This window comes from Macaca nemestrina, chromosome X (assembly GCF_043159975.1).
Source record: "Macaca nemestrina isolate mMacNem1 chromosome X, mMacNem.hap1, whole genome shotgun sequence".
In the NCBI taxonomy this organism is placed as follows: domain Eukaryota; kingdom Metazoa; phylum Chordata; class Mammalia; order Primates; family Cercopithecidae; genus Macaca; species Macaca nemestrina.
This window is the reverse complement of record NC_092145.1, coordinates 103,409,834-103,425,299: the sequence shown is the minus strand read 5'-3', so window position 1 is coordinate 103,425,299 and position 15,466 is coordinate 103,409,834.

Below are 15,466 nucleotides of genomic sequence, written 5' to 3'. Positions count from 1 at the left end.
TTAAGCCTCAGCAATGGTGGGCACCCCTCCCCCAGCCTCGCTGCTGCCTTGCAGTTAGATCTCAGACTGCTGTGCTAGCAATGAGGGAGGCTCTGTGGACGTGGGACCCTCCAGGCCAGGTGTGGGATATAATCTCTTGGTGTGCCGTTTGCTAAGACCCATTGAAGCACAGTATTAGGGTGGGAGTTACCCCATTTTCCAGGTGTTATGTATCTCAATTTCCTTTGGCTAGGAAAAGGAATTCCCTTCCCCCTTGTGCTTCCCAGGTGAGGCATTCTTCCCTGCCTCGCCCTGCTTCAGCTCTCACTGGTTGGACTGCACCCACTGACCAGCATCATCTGTCTGACACGCCCCAGTGAGATGATCCTGGTACCTCAGTTGAAAATGCAGAAATCACCTGTCTTCTCTCTTGCCTGGGCTGGGAGCTGGAGCCTGGAGCTGTTCCTATTTGGCCATCTTGGGTGCCACCCTCTCTGTCTTTTAATTGGGGCAGTTAGCCCATTCACACTTAAAGAACCCAATCTTTCTCTTTGGCTGCCCTCAACATTTTCTTGTTGTTTTCAAGCTTGGTAAATCTGATGATTATGTGTCTTCACATTGCTCTTCTTGAAGATTATCTTAGTGGTGTTTTCTGTATTTCCTGAATTTGAATGTTGGCCTGTCTTGCTAGGTTATGGAAGTTCTCCTCGATAATATCCTGAAGAGTGTTTTCCAACTTGGTTCCATTCTCCCCATCACTTTCAGGTACACCAGTCAACTGTAGGTTTATGTAGTCCCATATTTCTTGGAGGCTTTGTTTGTTTCTTTTTGTTCTTTTTTCTTGAATCTTGTCTTCATGCTTTATTTCATTAAGTTGATTTTCAATCTCTGATATCCTTTCTTCCACTTGTTTGATTCAGCTATTGATACTTCTGTATGCTTCATGAAGTTCTCTTGCTGTATTTTTCAGCCCCATGAGGTCATTTATGTTCTTCTTTAAACTGGTTATTCTAGTTAGCAGTTCCTTTAAGTTTTTATCAAGGTTCTTAGCTTACTTGCATTGAGTTAGAATATGCTTCTTTAGCTCAGAGGAGTTTGTTTTTACCCACCTTCTGAAGCCTACTTATGTGAATCCTTTAAACTCTTTCTTTGTCCAGTTTTGTTCCCTTGATGGTGAGAAGTCGTGATTTTTTTGGAGGAAAAGAGACATTCTGGTTTTTGTAGTTTTCAGCAGTTTTTCACTGGTTTTTACTCATCTTTGTGTATTTATCTACCTTTAATCTTTTATGTTGGTGACCTTTGGATTGGGTTTTTGTGTGGTCATCTTTTTTGTTGATGTTGATGTTGTTGCTTCTTGTTTGTTAGTTTTCTTTCTAATAGTCAGGCCCCTCTTCTGGAGCTATTCTGGAGTTTGCTGGAGGTTCGCCCCAGACCCTGTTTGCCTGAGTATCACCAGCAGAGGCTGCAGAACAGCAAAGATTGCTGCCTGCTCCTTCCTCTGGAATCTTTGTCCCAGAGGGGAACCCACCAGATGCCAGCTGGAGTTCTCTTGTATGAGGTGTCTGTTGACCCCTGCCTAGAGGTGTCTCCCAGTCAGGTGGCACAGGGGTCAGGGACCCACTTGAGGAGGCACTCTGTCCCTTAGCAGAGCTTCAGTGCTGTGCTGGGAGATCTGCTGCTCTCTTCAGAGCAGGTAGGCTGGAACATTTAAGGGTGCTAAAGCTTTTCCCACAGTTGCCCCTTCCCCCAGGTGCTCTGTCCCAGGCAGATGGGAGTTTTATCTATAAATGCCTTACTGGGGGCTGGGTGCGGTGGCTCATGCCTGTAATCCCAGCTCTTTGGAAGGTTGAGTCTGGTAGATCACGTGCAGTTGGGAGTTCAAGACCAGCCTGACCAACATGGAGAAACCCCGTGTCTACTAAAAAAAGAAAAAATAAATAAAAAAATAAAAAATTTTGCCAGACGTGCTGGTGCAGGGCTGTAGTCCTAGCTAATTGGGAGGCTGAGGAAGGAGAATCACTTTAACCTGGGAGGCAGAGGTTGAGATGAGCTGAGATCATACTATTGCACTCCAGCCTGGGCAGCAAGAGTGAAACTTCATCTCAAACAAAAACAAAAACAAAAAAACTCTGACTGGGGCTGCTGCATCTCTTTTAGAGATGCCCTGCTCAGAGAGGAGGAATCTGGAGAGGGAGTCTGCCTAAAGTGGCTTTGAAGTACTGAGGTGGTCTCCACCAAGTCTAGACTTCCTGGAGCCATTGTTTACACTGTGTGGGGAAATCCGCCCTCTCAAGCCTCAATAATGGCTGACGCCCCTCTCCCCACCAAGCTCAAGCATCCCAGGTTGACTTCAGACTGCTGTGCTGGCAACTAGAATTTCAAGCCAGTGGATCTTAGCTTGCTGGGCTCCGTGGGAGTGGGATTCACTGAGCTAGACCACTTGGCTCCCTGGCTTCAGCTCTCTTTTCAGTGGAATGAACGGTTCTGTCTCACTGGTGTTCCAGCCGCCACAGGCATATGAAAAAAAAAAAAGAAAGAAAACACTTCTGCAGCTAGTTCAGTGTCTGCCCAAAGGACCATCCAGTTTTGAGCTTGAAACCTAGGGGCCTCGTGGTGTAGGCACCTGAAGGAATCTCCTTCTCTGTGGGTTGCGAAGACTGTGGGAAAAGTGCAGTATCTGAGCCAGATAGCACCATCCGTCTTGGCACAGTTCCTCATGGCTTCCCTTGGCTAGGGGAGAGAGTCCCCCAACCCTTTGCATTTCCTCCGTGAGGTGATGCCCCACCCTGTTTCTGCTCATCCTCTGTGGGATGCACCTACTGTCTAACCAGTCCCAATTACATGAGCCAGGTACCTCAGTTGGAAATGCAGAAATCGCCCATCTTCTTCACTGATCTTGCTGGAGCTGCAGACTGGAGCTGTTTTATTTGGCCTTCTTGCCAGCCCATTAAAGCTCTCTTAAATAGCCATTACATTAATGGAAAAAAAATTCAGTAGCAACAGATAACTTGAAAATGATTAACTTAAGAATATATGTCATAATATGGGATAGCACATAAAAGATGCTAAGTATCTTTTAGTTGTAAGTCATAGACATTTCAACTAAAATTTCTGTAAGAAAAGTGGTAATTTATTAGTTTCTACATGTGAAAATACAAGGTGCTTGTCTGACTTCAAGTGTGGCTGGTTTATGGCTTAACAAGGAATAAGAATATTACACTTATCTCACTCTCATTCTATTTATGGCCTTTACCTTTTCTGTAATTACTTTTTCAGGCAAGTGTTCTCCCTGTACTTGTAAGTTAATCCTAGAAGTTTCTTTGGAGACATTCAATAAATGATAAAAGTCTTCAACATTATAAAGAAGTGCAGGATGTGATGTTGCTTAGAGTTGAGATTATGGCAGTGACTAGTTTTGGGAATCAAAATGGGCATAGTATCTCCACTAATCAGGGAAATACAACTGAAAATAAGAAAATATGCCTTTTTTTTTTTTTTTTTTTTGAGACAGAGTCTCGCTGTGTCACCCTGGCTGAGTGCAGTGGCGCCATCTCGTCTCACTGCAATCTCCGCCTCCTGGGTTCAAGTGATTCTCATGCTTCAGCCTCCCAAGTAGCTGGGACTACAGGGGCCCACCACCATGCCTGGCTAATTTTTGTATTTTTAGTAAAGACGGAGTTTCACCATGTTGGCCAGGCTGGTCTTGAACTCCTGACCTCAGGTGATCCACCTGCCTCAACCTCACAAAGTGCTGGGATTACAGGCTTGAGTCACTATGCCAGGTGAAAATATGCTATTAAACTAAGTGATAATAAGATAAATAAAAAAGTTTGAGGAAAAAGAATCCTGGAAGAATTGTGCACTGTTTGCTGTACAATTGATTTTAAGTCCTCTGACTAAAAAAGTTTTCTTTTCTGCATTTAAGTGGAAGTGGCACAGTCACTGACAACCTTCCCCCACTGTAAAAGTATCTGGAAACCATGGTTAATAAATATTGGATTTGTTTCATAAAGCAAGACAGACAAGGACAAATTCCATCAGGAGACTAATATTCAAGAAAGTCCTTGGTGTTACATGAAAATGATTTGTAAAACAATATACATGGATATGTCTTCAATAAAATTAAAATATTTAAATTATGTTTAAAAATGATTTACTGCTTTAATTTATTTTTCCAAGTTACTGACTTTACGTCCTGATTTCTGGATAAGATTTCTACTTTATTATTATTTTGATAGGAAGCGATGAGTAACCCAAAGTCCAGATGCAATAGAAAACACCATAAATATGAATAATTTGAAACTCCTTTAATTAGTTATTTTCTACCAAGAAATAAAAATGCCACAGTGTAATTTTTCTCCCTTTATGGAGATTAAAGCATCAATAAATTAAAGTTCAAATTCTTCTCTTCTGAATCTTCTCAGCTTTCAGCTGTGAATCTTAGAAACTTCCCAAAGAAACTTAAAGTTTTAAAGCATTGCATTCAGTGATATGTTGGTAATGTTTTATAACTAGCTCTTGGAGGTGGAAGGAATGATTGAGTGAAGTTTTGATTTGTGGCATTTGCTGATTTTTGTGATATAATTACTACCATTATGACCGATTTCCAGTTACTAATGTGAAGTGACTAAATGCAGAGATAGGAAACGATGGGCATAATCAACTCTATCTCAAGTCAGTGCAAGTTAGGTCCAACCATTGCTGATTTTCTCCCATAATAATAAGTGTGAAAGTAAAGAGTTCCTGGCATTGATTTGGCAGATCCAGCATTTCAATTCCAAGGTCATAGAGGCCTTGCATTTGAGACACAGCATTTGAGAAGGCATAAGAGCACATGCCAGCTATTCTGGTATTACTATTCAATGATTTCTATTTACATCCTATTTCTGTTTACATATGTTTGGTCCAAACTCTGTTATAAGGTTATATCTAGCCATCTTTGGCTAGAGATCTACCCATCAATCTAGTCTATTGATGGATAATAGACTCTTTAAGCTGAATAGATACAAATAGAAAAAAAATAGGTTTGTTAAGGAATGTTAAAATGGCTATTACATAAGCAATTAGCAATGTCTGGAAAAGAAAACCAAGTGATTTCCTGTCAAATAGCTCTAGATTCAATTTACACACAAAAATATAGACATCCTCCCTCACATTGACTAGTTGTATCATAGGCAAATTATTAATATTTTATCTCTTTGATCTCATTTTCTAATGCTGTTATAAAATATAAGGGGCCAAAAATGTTTTGCTCTCTTTCTTTTTTGTTATTTTTCTTTTGCCATATGGCTTCATTTAAAAGTAGGTAAAAATTTTCAGAGTGGAAATGACTTTAATTATGCTTCATTGTTTTGAGAAGGCCACCAAAATGATACCTTAGTCTCAAAAATAATTAGTGAGCTTTCTTGGGAGAAAGCTAGGCCTTGCTAAAATAATCCAAAGATGAATAATTTAGTCAGAAATATAAAACAGCAATTTAAAAATTACTATGAAGTGTTTCAAACACATAGAAAATTATAGAGAATAATATGATGAATATATACATCCTCTAGTTAACATTGCTAAATCCTAAACATGTGAAATTTTGTTCGTATTTTCTAGTTTTAAAAAGGAAGATGACATAATTTAAGCTATTACAAGTTAAGTGTCCTTTGTATCCTTCTCCAGTGCTTCTCCACTTTGCCCTTCTCTAGAGGTAACCATTTTCCAGAATGTGATAATTTTTCATTTCCCTGCACATATTATGCTTTTAATATAAGTTTATGTCTACAAAAGATTGTATCATGTTGAATGTTTTCAAAACTTTTATTAATGTTAGTGTTCTGCATTTTCCCAAAGGGTCCTATTATAGAGTCATCAGCCATAGAGACTTATATATCAAAAGGGTTATGTATTATATATTTCAAAATTGCTAAAGTGTAGATTTTAAATGTTTTTACAATAGTAGGTATGTGATGTAATAGATTTGTTAATTGGCTTGATTTAATTATTCCACAAAGTAAACATACATGAAAAAATCATATTTTACTCCAAAAATATATAAAACTATTATTTGTCAATTAAAATAAAATAATTATACTAAAAATAGCGTCATTATGATTGTGGGGCCCCAAAGGTAGAATGCATGACACAGCTTTCTTAACAGTTTTTATCACAGACTGTTTTTTTCAGTCAAACTAAAAATATACTGGCTTGTGAGTATATAATATAAAGGACAAAGCAGAATGCCCAAGAAATCAGAAACTGTTTCCAGTATCCAAAGGGTCCAGTTAGGTGTTAGGCTTCCTTTTTAGTTACAGATGCTCAAGTGAAAACAATTTTTCTTTATTTACCTGAGGATTATTTGGCAAGCAGCCTGCTAAATTTTGTTGGAGATTTACAGTCACTCCTTCTGGGGGATGTGTGATAATACCACAGACAACACTATTGAGATTGAGGCTTCTGATTGCTAACCATCAGGATATCATGTAGTGGAAGTTTTGAAAAGCCGAGTGTAGAAACACTTGCACTAAATTCTAAACTATCCAATTCTGGCAAATGGCAGTGGTGTGTAGTTAACCCTAGAGTACTACAAACATATATTTGAGGTTTCATCACATAAATTTGAACAAATTTTGATTCTCCATTGCTAGTTGATGGGAAAGAAGTTGGCAATGTTCAAAACAGTGTATCATGTGCCATCGGTTTATGTAATTAATCCAGTTAGTAATGATATCTGTAAGAGTTAGAACTGCAGGAGAAATACGAAAATTTATTTGACAATAATCTTCTGTAAGTCTTCAGTTCACCTTAGACTTTTGTACATGGTGGTTCTATATAGAGATATTGTATCGCTTACTAACTGTGCCTCCTTTAAGTCATTAATCAGGACTGTGATTTTCTTTTTTTCTTCCCCGGAAGGGACAGAGAGGCTTGTGGGAGAGCAATTTTTGTGTCCTACTAACACTTCTCTACATGTGGCTGCACCACATTTGGCACTTTGTGGCAGAAAAATACAAGCATCAGTTCCTAGTATATATTCAGATGTAGAAGTAACATTAATAGTGTAGAAAATTGGCCCAAAAAGTTTCACTCACAAGGTCATATTAGCTTCCTTTCCCTATCGTAAACCCAGCACAAACCCCAGTAACTGATTCTAGGTGCCACTTCTTTCCATAGGTCCAGGTAGACTAGTGACTTGGGCAACCATTTTCAAAAGGTCCCCCAAAATTTAATTTTCTCATTTGCCAAAATTCCCCACCCTATTCGCACAGGTGTATAATGGCCTGTGATCCTCACTGGGGACAGAAAGTCCTCAGCCCTCATCCTGTAACTCACTTCCCCAATTATTCCCCATTAATGGGGGGAGTCCATTTATTGCATAGTTGATTATACAAAATGATTTGTACATTTATCACCAGTTCTCATAAATTATCATTAAATTCCATTCATTGGCTGGTAAGGTCCTCATTATTTCTCTTACAGAAAGCCATGTCTGTTAGCATCCCAGGCTTATTGCTATAATTATAAAAAAAAACTGTGAAGATTATGAGATTTTTACCTTACTTGTAAGCTAACAAGGTAATCTGTCACAGGTTTTTGAGGGTTCTGGTAGAAGGCATGAGACTTTTGGGTCAGAGACAAAGGATTGGTTATTATTCATAGCAATAGTAAGAGCCTGAATATAAGCATTTTTACCTTAGATTCCTAAGCCCCACTTCCCACCGTGCTATACAAAATGACCATTTGACTCCTATATACATAGTACTATACATTACAGGAGTAAAACTGAGGAAATTCAATTATTTATAATGTGCAGTAGCTATGTCTTCCCTTTACTCTTGAAAAAGACATTCTGTTTATCATACTAGAGTAAGCATTATCTCCCTTTGCTTCAGAGGGAAGCACTTTGTTTTCCAAAGGCTCTATGCAAACATGTTTTTACTTCAGAGAGAGACACTATCTCTTTCTTTCAAAGCTGTCTGCTATTCAAGCATGTTGTAAAAGATAGCCTAAAACAAAGGGTAGAAAGTGATTTACTTGCATGAAAAGCACATATGGAACTTTCCTTCCAACTCATGCGCCACATAATGATGCCTTGGTCAATGACAAACCATGTATATAATGGTATTCCCATAAGATTATAATGGAAGTGAAAAATCACTATCAGCTACTGACATTGTACCAACATTATAAAATAAAAATTGTAGCATACTTTATTTTTAATGAATTTAGCATAGCCTAAGTGTACAGTGCCTATAAAGTCTACAGTAATATACAATAATTCCCTAAGTCTTCACATTCACTTACCACTCACTCACTGAATCACCTAGAGCAACTTTCAGCCCTGTAAGTGCCATTCATGACAAGTGCCCTATACAGGTGTAACATTTTTGATCTTTTATATTGTACTTTTACTGTACCTTTTCCGGGTTTACATTTGTTAAGATACACAAGCACTTACCATTGCATTCCAACTGCCTGCAGTGTTCAGCACAGTAACATGCTGTACAGGTTTGTAGCCTAGGAACAATAGGCTATACCATATAGCTCAGTCGTGTAGTAAGGTATACCACCTGGGTTTGTCTAAGTGCACTCTATCATTCCCACACCATTATGAAATTTCATAACAATGCATTTCCCAGAAAGTAGCCTCAGTGGTAAGTGACACATGACTGTATAAAATTGCTGGTGATATGCCATCTTCAAACTAACTAGATAATAGCAAATCTTGCTCCAACTTAAATTCCCACCAACATTGTATAGATTCTCTTATTTGTTTAACTGATCAACACGTTTTCAAATTTCATACAAGCTTGATCTGATATATACATGATGATCTAATGTGTATGAAAGCATATGCCATTTTAGTTTCCATGTTTCTGATTACTGGTGAAAATCATAAAGTCAAAAAATACTCGGGGGCGGAGCAAGATGGCCAAATAGGAACAGCTCCAGTCTCCAACTCCCAGCGTGAGTGACACAGAAGCCCGGTGATTTCTGCATTTTCAACTGAGGAACTGGGTTCATCTCACTAGGAAGTGCCAGATAATCGGTGCTAGTCAGCTGCTGCAGTCCCACCAGTGAGAGCAGAAGCAGGGCGAGGCATTGCCTCACCTGGGAAGCACAAGGGGAAAGGGAATCCCTTTTCCTAGCCAGGGGAACTGAGACACACAACACCTGGAAAATCGGGTAACTCCCACCCCAATACTGCGCTTTAAGCAAACAGGCAGACCTGGAGATTATATCCCACACCTGGCTGGGAGGGTCCCACGCCCACGGAGCCTCCCTCATTGCTAGCACAGCAGTCTGCGATCTAACTGCAAGGCAGCAGCGAGGCTGGGGGAGGGGCACCCGCCATTGCTGAGGCTTAAGTAGGTAAACAAAGCCGCTGGGAAGCTCAAAGTGGGGGGAGCTCACAGCAGCTCAAGGAAACCTGCCTGCCTCTGTAGACTCCACCTCTGGGGACAGGGCACAGTAAACAACAACCAAAGCCAAAAGCAGCAGAAACCTCTGCAGATGCAAACGACTCTGTCTGACAGCTTTGAAGAGAGCAGTAGATCTCCCAACACAGAGGTTGAGATCTGAGAAGGGACAGACTGCCTGCTCAAGTGGGTCCCTGACCCCTGAGTAGCCTAACTGGGAGACATCCCCCACGAGGGGCAGTCTGACACCCCACACCTCACAGGGTGGAGAACACCCCTGAGAGGAAGCCTCCAAAGCAAGAATGAGACAGGTACACTCTCTGTTCAGCAATATTCTATCTTCTGCAGCCTCTGCTGCTGATACCCAGGCAAACAGGGTCTGGAGTGGACCTCAAGCAATCTCCAACAGACCTACAGCTGAGGGTCCTGACTGTTAGAAGGAAAACTATCAAACAGGAAGGACACCTACATCAAAACCTCATCAGTACGTCACCATCATCATCAAAGACCAGAGGCAGATAAAACCACAAAGATGGGGAAAAAGCAGGGCAGAAAAGCTGGAAATTCAAAAAATAAGAGCACATCTCCCCCGGCAAAGGAGCGCAGCTCATCGCCAGCAATGGATCAAAGCTGGATGGAGAATGACTTTGACGAGATGAGAGAAGAAGGCTTCAGTCCATCAAACTTCTCAGAGCTCAAGTAGGAATTACGTACTCAGTGCAAAGAAACTAAAAATCTTGAAAAAAAAGTGGAAGAATTGATGGCTAGAGTAATTATTGCAGAGAAGTTCATAAACGAAATGAAAGAGATGAAAACCATGACACGAGAAATACGTGACAAATGCACAAGCGTCAGTAACCAACTCGATCAACTGGAAGAAAGAGTATCAGCGATTGAGGATCAAATGAACCAAATGAAGCGAGAAGAGAAACCAAAAGAAAAAAGAAGAAAAAGAAATGAACAAAGCCTGCCAGAAGTATGGGATTATGTAAAAAGACCAAATCTACGTCTGATTGGGGTGCCTGAAAGTGAGGGGGAAAATGGAACCAAGTTGGAAAACACTCTTCAGGATGTCATCCAGGAGAACTTCCCCAACCTAGTAGGGCAGGCCAACATTCAAATCCAGGAAATATAGAGAATGCCACAAAGATACTCCTCGAGAAGAGCAACTCCAAGACAAATAATTGCCAGATTCACCAAAGTTGAAATGAAGGAAAAACTGTTAAGGGCAGCCAGAGAGAAAGGTCAGGTTACCCACAAAGGGAAGCCCATCAGACTAACAGCAGATCTCTTGGCAGAAACTCTACAAGCCAGAAGAGAGTGGGGCCAATATTCAACATTCATTTTTTTTTTTAATTAATTTATTATTATTATACTTTAAGTTGTAGGGTACATGTGCATAACGTGCAGGTTTGTTACATATGTATACTTGTGCCATGTTGGTGTGCTGCACCCATCAACTCGTCATTTACATCAGGTATAATTTCCAATGCAATCCCTCCCCCCTCCCCCCTCCCCATGATAGGCCCCGTTGTGTGATGTTCCGCTTCCTGAGTCCAAGTGATCTCATTGTTCAGTTCCTACCTATGAGTGAGAACATGCGGTGTTTGGTTTTCTGTTCTTGTGATAGTTCGCTAAGAATGATGGTTTCCAGCTGCATCCATGTCCCTACAAAGGACACAAACTCATCCTTTTTTATGGCTGCATAGTATTCCATGGTGTATATGTGCCACATTTTCTTAATCCAGTCTGTCACTGATGGACATTTGGGTTGATTCCAAGTCTTTGCTATTATGAATAGTGCTGCAATAAACATACGAGTGCATGTGTCTTTATAGCAGCATAATTTATAATCAATTGGGTATATACCCAGTAATGGGATGGCTGGGTCATATGGTACATCTAGTTCTAGATCCTTGAGGAATCGCCATACTGTTTTCCATAATGGTTGAACTAGTTTACAGTCCCACCAACAGTGTAAAAGTGTTCCTATTTCTCCACATCCTCTCCAGCACCTGTTGTTTCCTGACTTTTTAATGATGGCCATTCTAACTCATGTGAGATGGTATCTCATTGTGGTTTTGATTTGCATTTCTCTGATGGCCAGTGATGATGAGCATTTTTTCATGTGTCTGTTGGCTGTATGAATGTCTTCTTTTGAGAACTGTCTGTTCATATCCTTTGCCTACTTTTTGAAGGGGTTGTCTGTTTTTTTCTTGTAAATTTGTTTGAGTTCTTTGTAGGTTCTGGATATTAGGCCTTTGTCAGACGAGTAGTTTGCAAAAATTTTCTCCCATTCTGTAGGTTGCCTGTTCACTCTGATGGTAGTTTCTTTTGCTGTGCAGAAGCTCTTTAGTTTAATGAGATCCCATTTGTCAATTTTGGCTTTTGCTGCCGTTGCTTTTGGTGTTTTAGACATGAAGTCTTTGCCCATGCCTATGTCCTGAATGCTATTACCTAGGTTTTCCTCTAGGATTTTTATGATATTAGGTCTAACATTTAAGTCTCTAATCCATCTTGAATTAATTTTCGTATAAGGAGTAAGGAAAGGATCCAGTTTCAGTTTTCTACTTATGGCTAGCCAATTTTCCTAGCACCATTTATTAAATAGGGAATCCTTTCCCTACTTCTTGTTTCTCTCAGGTTTGTCAAAGATCAGATGGCTGTAGATGTGTGGTATTACTTCTGAGGACTCTGTTCTGTTCCATTGGTCTATATCTCTGTTTTGGTACCAGTACCATGCTGTTTTGGTTACTGTAGCCTTGTTGTATAGTTTGAAGTCAGGTAGCGTGATGCCTCCAGCTTTGTTCTTTTGACTTAGGATTGTGTTGGAGATGCGGGCTCTTTTTTGGTTCCATATGAACTTTAAAGCAGTTTTTTCCAATTCTGTGAAGAAACTCGTTGGTAGCTTGATGGGGATGGCATTGAATCTATAAATTACTTTGGGCAGTATGGCCATTTTCACCATATTGATTCTTCCTATCCATGAGAATGGTATGTTCTTCCATTTGTTTGTGTCCTCTTTTATTTCACTGAGCAGTGGTTTGTAGTTCTCCTTGAAGAGGTCCTTTACATCCCTTGTAAGTTGGATTCCTAGGTATTTTATTCTCTTTGAAGCAATTGTGAATGGAAGTTCATTCCTGATTTGGCTCTCTGTTTGTCTGTTACTGGTGTATACGAATACTTGTGATTTTTGCACATTAATTTTGTATCCTGAGACTTTGCTGAAGTTGCTTATCAGCTTAAAGAGATTTTGGGCTGAGACAATGGGGTTTTATAAATATACAATGATGTCATCTGCAAACAGGGACAATTTGACTTCTTCTTTTTCTAACTGAATACCCTTGATTTCTTTCTCTTGCCTGATTGCCCTAGCCAGAACTTCCAACACTATGTTGAATAGGAGTGGTGAGAGAGGGCATCCCTGTCTTGTGCCAGGTTTCAAAGGGAATTTTTCCAATTTTTGCCCATTCAGTAGGATATTGGCTGTGGGTTTGTCATAAATAGCTCTTATTATTTTGAGGTACGTTCCATCAATACCAAATTTATTGAGCGTTTTTAGCATGAAGGGCTGTTGAATTTTGTCAAAAGCCTTTTCTGCATCTATTGAGATAATCATGTGGTTTTTGTCTTTGGTTCTGTTTATATGCTGGATTATGTTTATTGATTTGTGAATGTTGAACCAGCCTTGCATCCCAGGGATGAAGCCCACTTGATCATGGTGGATAAGCTTTTTCATGTGTTGCTGAATCCGGTTTGCCAGTATTTTATTGAGGATTTTTGCATAGATGTTCATCAGGGATATTGGTCTAAAATTCTCTATTTTTGTTGTATCTCTGCCAGGCTTTGGTATCAGGATGATGTTGGCCTCATAAAATGAGTTAGGGAGGATTCCCTCTTTTTCTATTGATTGGAATAGTTTCAGAAGGAATGGTACCAACTCCTCCTTGTACCTCTGGTAGAATTCAGCTGTGAATCCATATGGTCCTGGACTTTTTTTGGTTGGTAGGCTATTAATTATTGCCTCAATTTCAGAGCCTGCTATTGGTCTATTCAGGGATTCAACTTCTTCCTGGTTTAGTCTTGGAAGAGTGTAAGTGTCTAGGAAATTATCCATTTCTTCTAGATTTTCAGTTTATTTGCGTAGAGGTGTTTATAGTATTCTCTGATGGTAGTTTGTATTTCTGTGGGGTCGGTGGTGATATCCCCTTTATCATTTTTAATTGCGTCGATTTGATTCTTCTCTCTTTTCTTCTTTATTAGTCTTGCTAGTGGTCTGTCAATTTTGTTGATCTTTTCAAAAACCAACTCCTGGATTCATTGATTTTTTGGAGTGTATTTTGTGTCTCTATCTCCTTCAGTTCTGCTCTGATCTTAGTTATTTCTAGCCTTCTGATAGCTTTCGAATGTGTTTGCTCTTGCTTCTCTAGTTCTTTTAATTGCGATGTTAGAGTGTCAATTTCAGATCTTTCCTGCTTTCTCTTGTGGGCATTTAGTGCTATAAATTTCCCTCTACACACTGCTTTAAATGTGTCCCAGAGATTCTGGTATGTTGTATCTTTGTTCTCATTGGTTTCAAAGAACATCTTTATTTCTGCCTTCATTTCGTTATGTACCCAGTAGTCATTCAGGAGCAGGTTGTTCAGTTTCCATGTAGTTGAGCGGTTTTGATTGAGTTTCTTAGTCCTGAGTTCTAGTTTGATTGCACTGTGGTCTGAGAGACAGTTTGTTATAATTTCTGTTCTTGTACATTTGCTGAGGAGTGCTTTACTTCCAATTACGTGGTCGATTTTGGAGTAAGTACGATGTGGTGCTGAGAAGAATGTATATTCTGTTGATTTGGGGTGGAGAGTTCTATAGATGTCTATTAGGTCTGCTTGCTGCAGAGATTTGTTCAATTCCTGGATATCCTTGTTAACTTTCTGTCTCGTTGATCTGTCTAATGTTGACAGTGGAGTGTTGAAGTCTCCCCTTATTATTGTATGGGAGTCTAAGTCTCTTTGTAAGTCTCTAAGGACTTGCTTTATGAATGTGGGTGCTCCTGTATTGGGTGCATATATATTTAGGAGAGTTAGCTCTTCCTGTTGAATTGATCCCTTTACCATTATGTAATGGCCTTCTTTGTCTCTTTTGATGTTTGATGGTTTAAAGTCTGTTTTATCAGAGACTAGTATTGCAACCCCCACTTTTTTTTGTTTTCCATTTGCTTGGTAAATCTTCCTCCATCCCTTTATTTTGAGCCTATGTATGTCTCTGCGTGTGAGATGGGTCTCCTGAATACAGCAGAATGATGGGTCTTGACTCTTTTTTTTTTTTTTTTATTAATTATTATTATTATACTTTAAGTTGTAGGGTACATGTGCATAACGTGCAGGTTTGTTACATATGTATACTTGTGCCATGTTGGTGTGCTGCACCCATCAACTCGTCATTTACATCAGGTATAACTCCCAATGCAATCCCTCCCCCCTCCCCCCTCCCCCCTCCCCCCTCCCCATGATAGGCCCCGGTGTGTGATGTTCCCCTTCCTGAGTCCGAGTGATCTCGTTGTTCAGTTCCCACCTATGAGTGAGAACATGCGGTGTTTGGTTTTCTGTTCTTGTGATAGTTTGCTAAGAATGATGGTTTCCAGCTGCATCCATGTCCCTACAAAGGACACAAACTCATCCTTTTTGATGGCTGCATAGTATTCCATGGTGTATATGTGCCACATTTTCTTAATCCAATCTGTCACTGATGGACATTTGGGGTGATTCCAAGTCTTTGCTATTGTGAATAGTGCCGCAATAAACATACATGTGCATGTGTCTTTATAGCAGCATAATTTATAATCCTTTGGGTATATACCCAGTAATGGGATGGCTGGGTCATATGGTACATCTAGTTCTAGATCCTTGAGGAATCGCCATACTGTTTTCCATAATGGTTGAACTAGTTTACAATCCCACCAACAGTGTAAAAGTGTTCCTATTTCTCCACATCCTCTCCAGCACCTGTTGTTTCCTGACTTTTGAATGATCGCCATTCTAACTGGTGTGAGATGGTATCTCATTGTGGTTTTGATTTGCATTTCTCTGATGGCC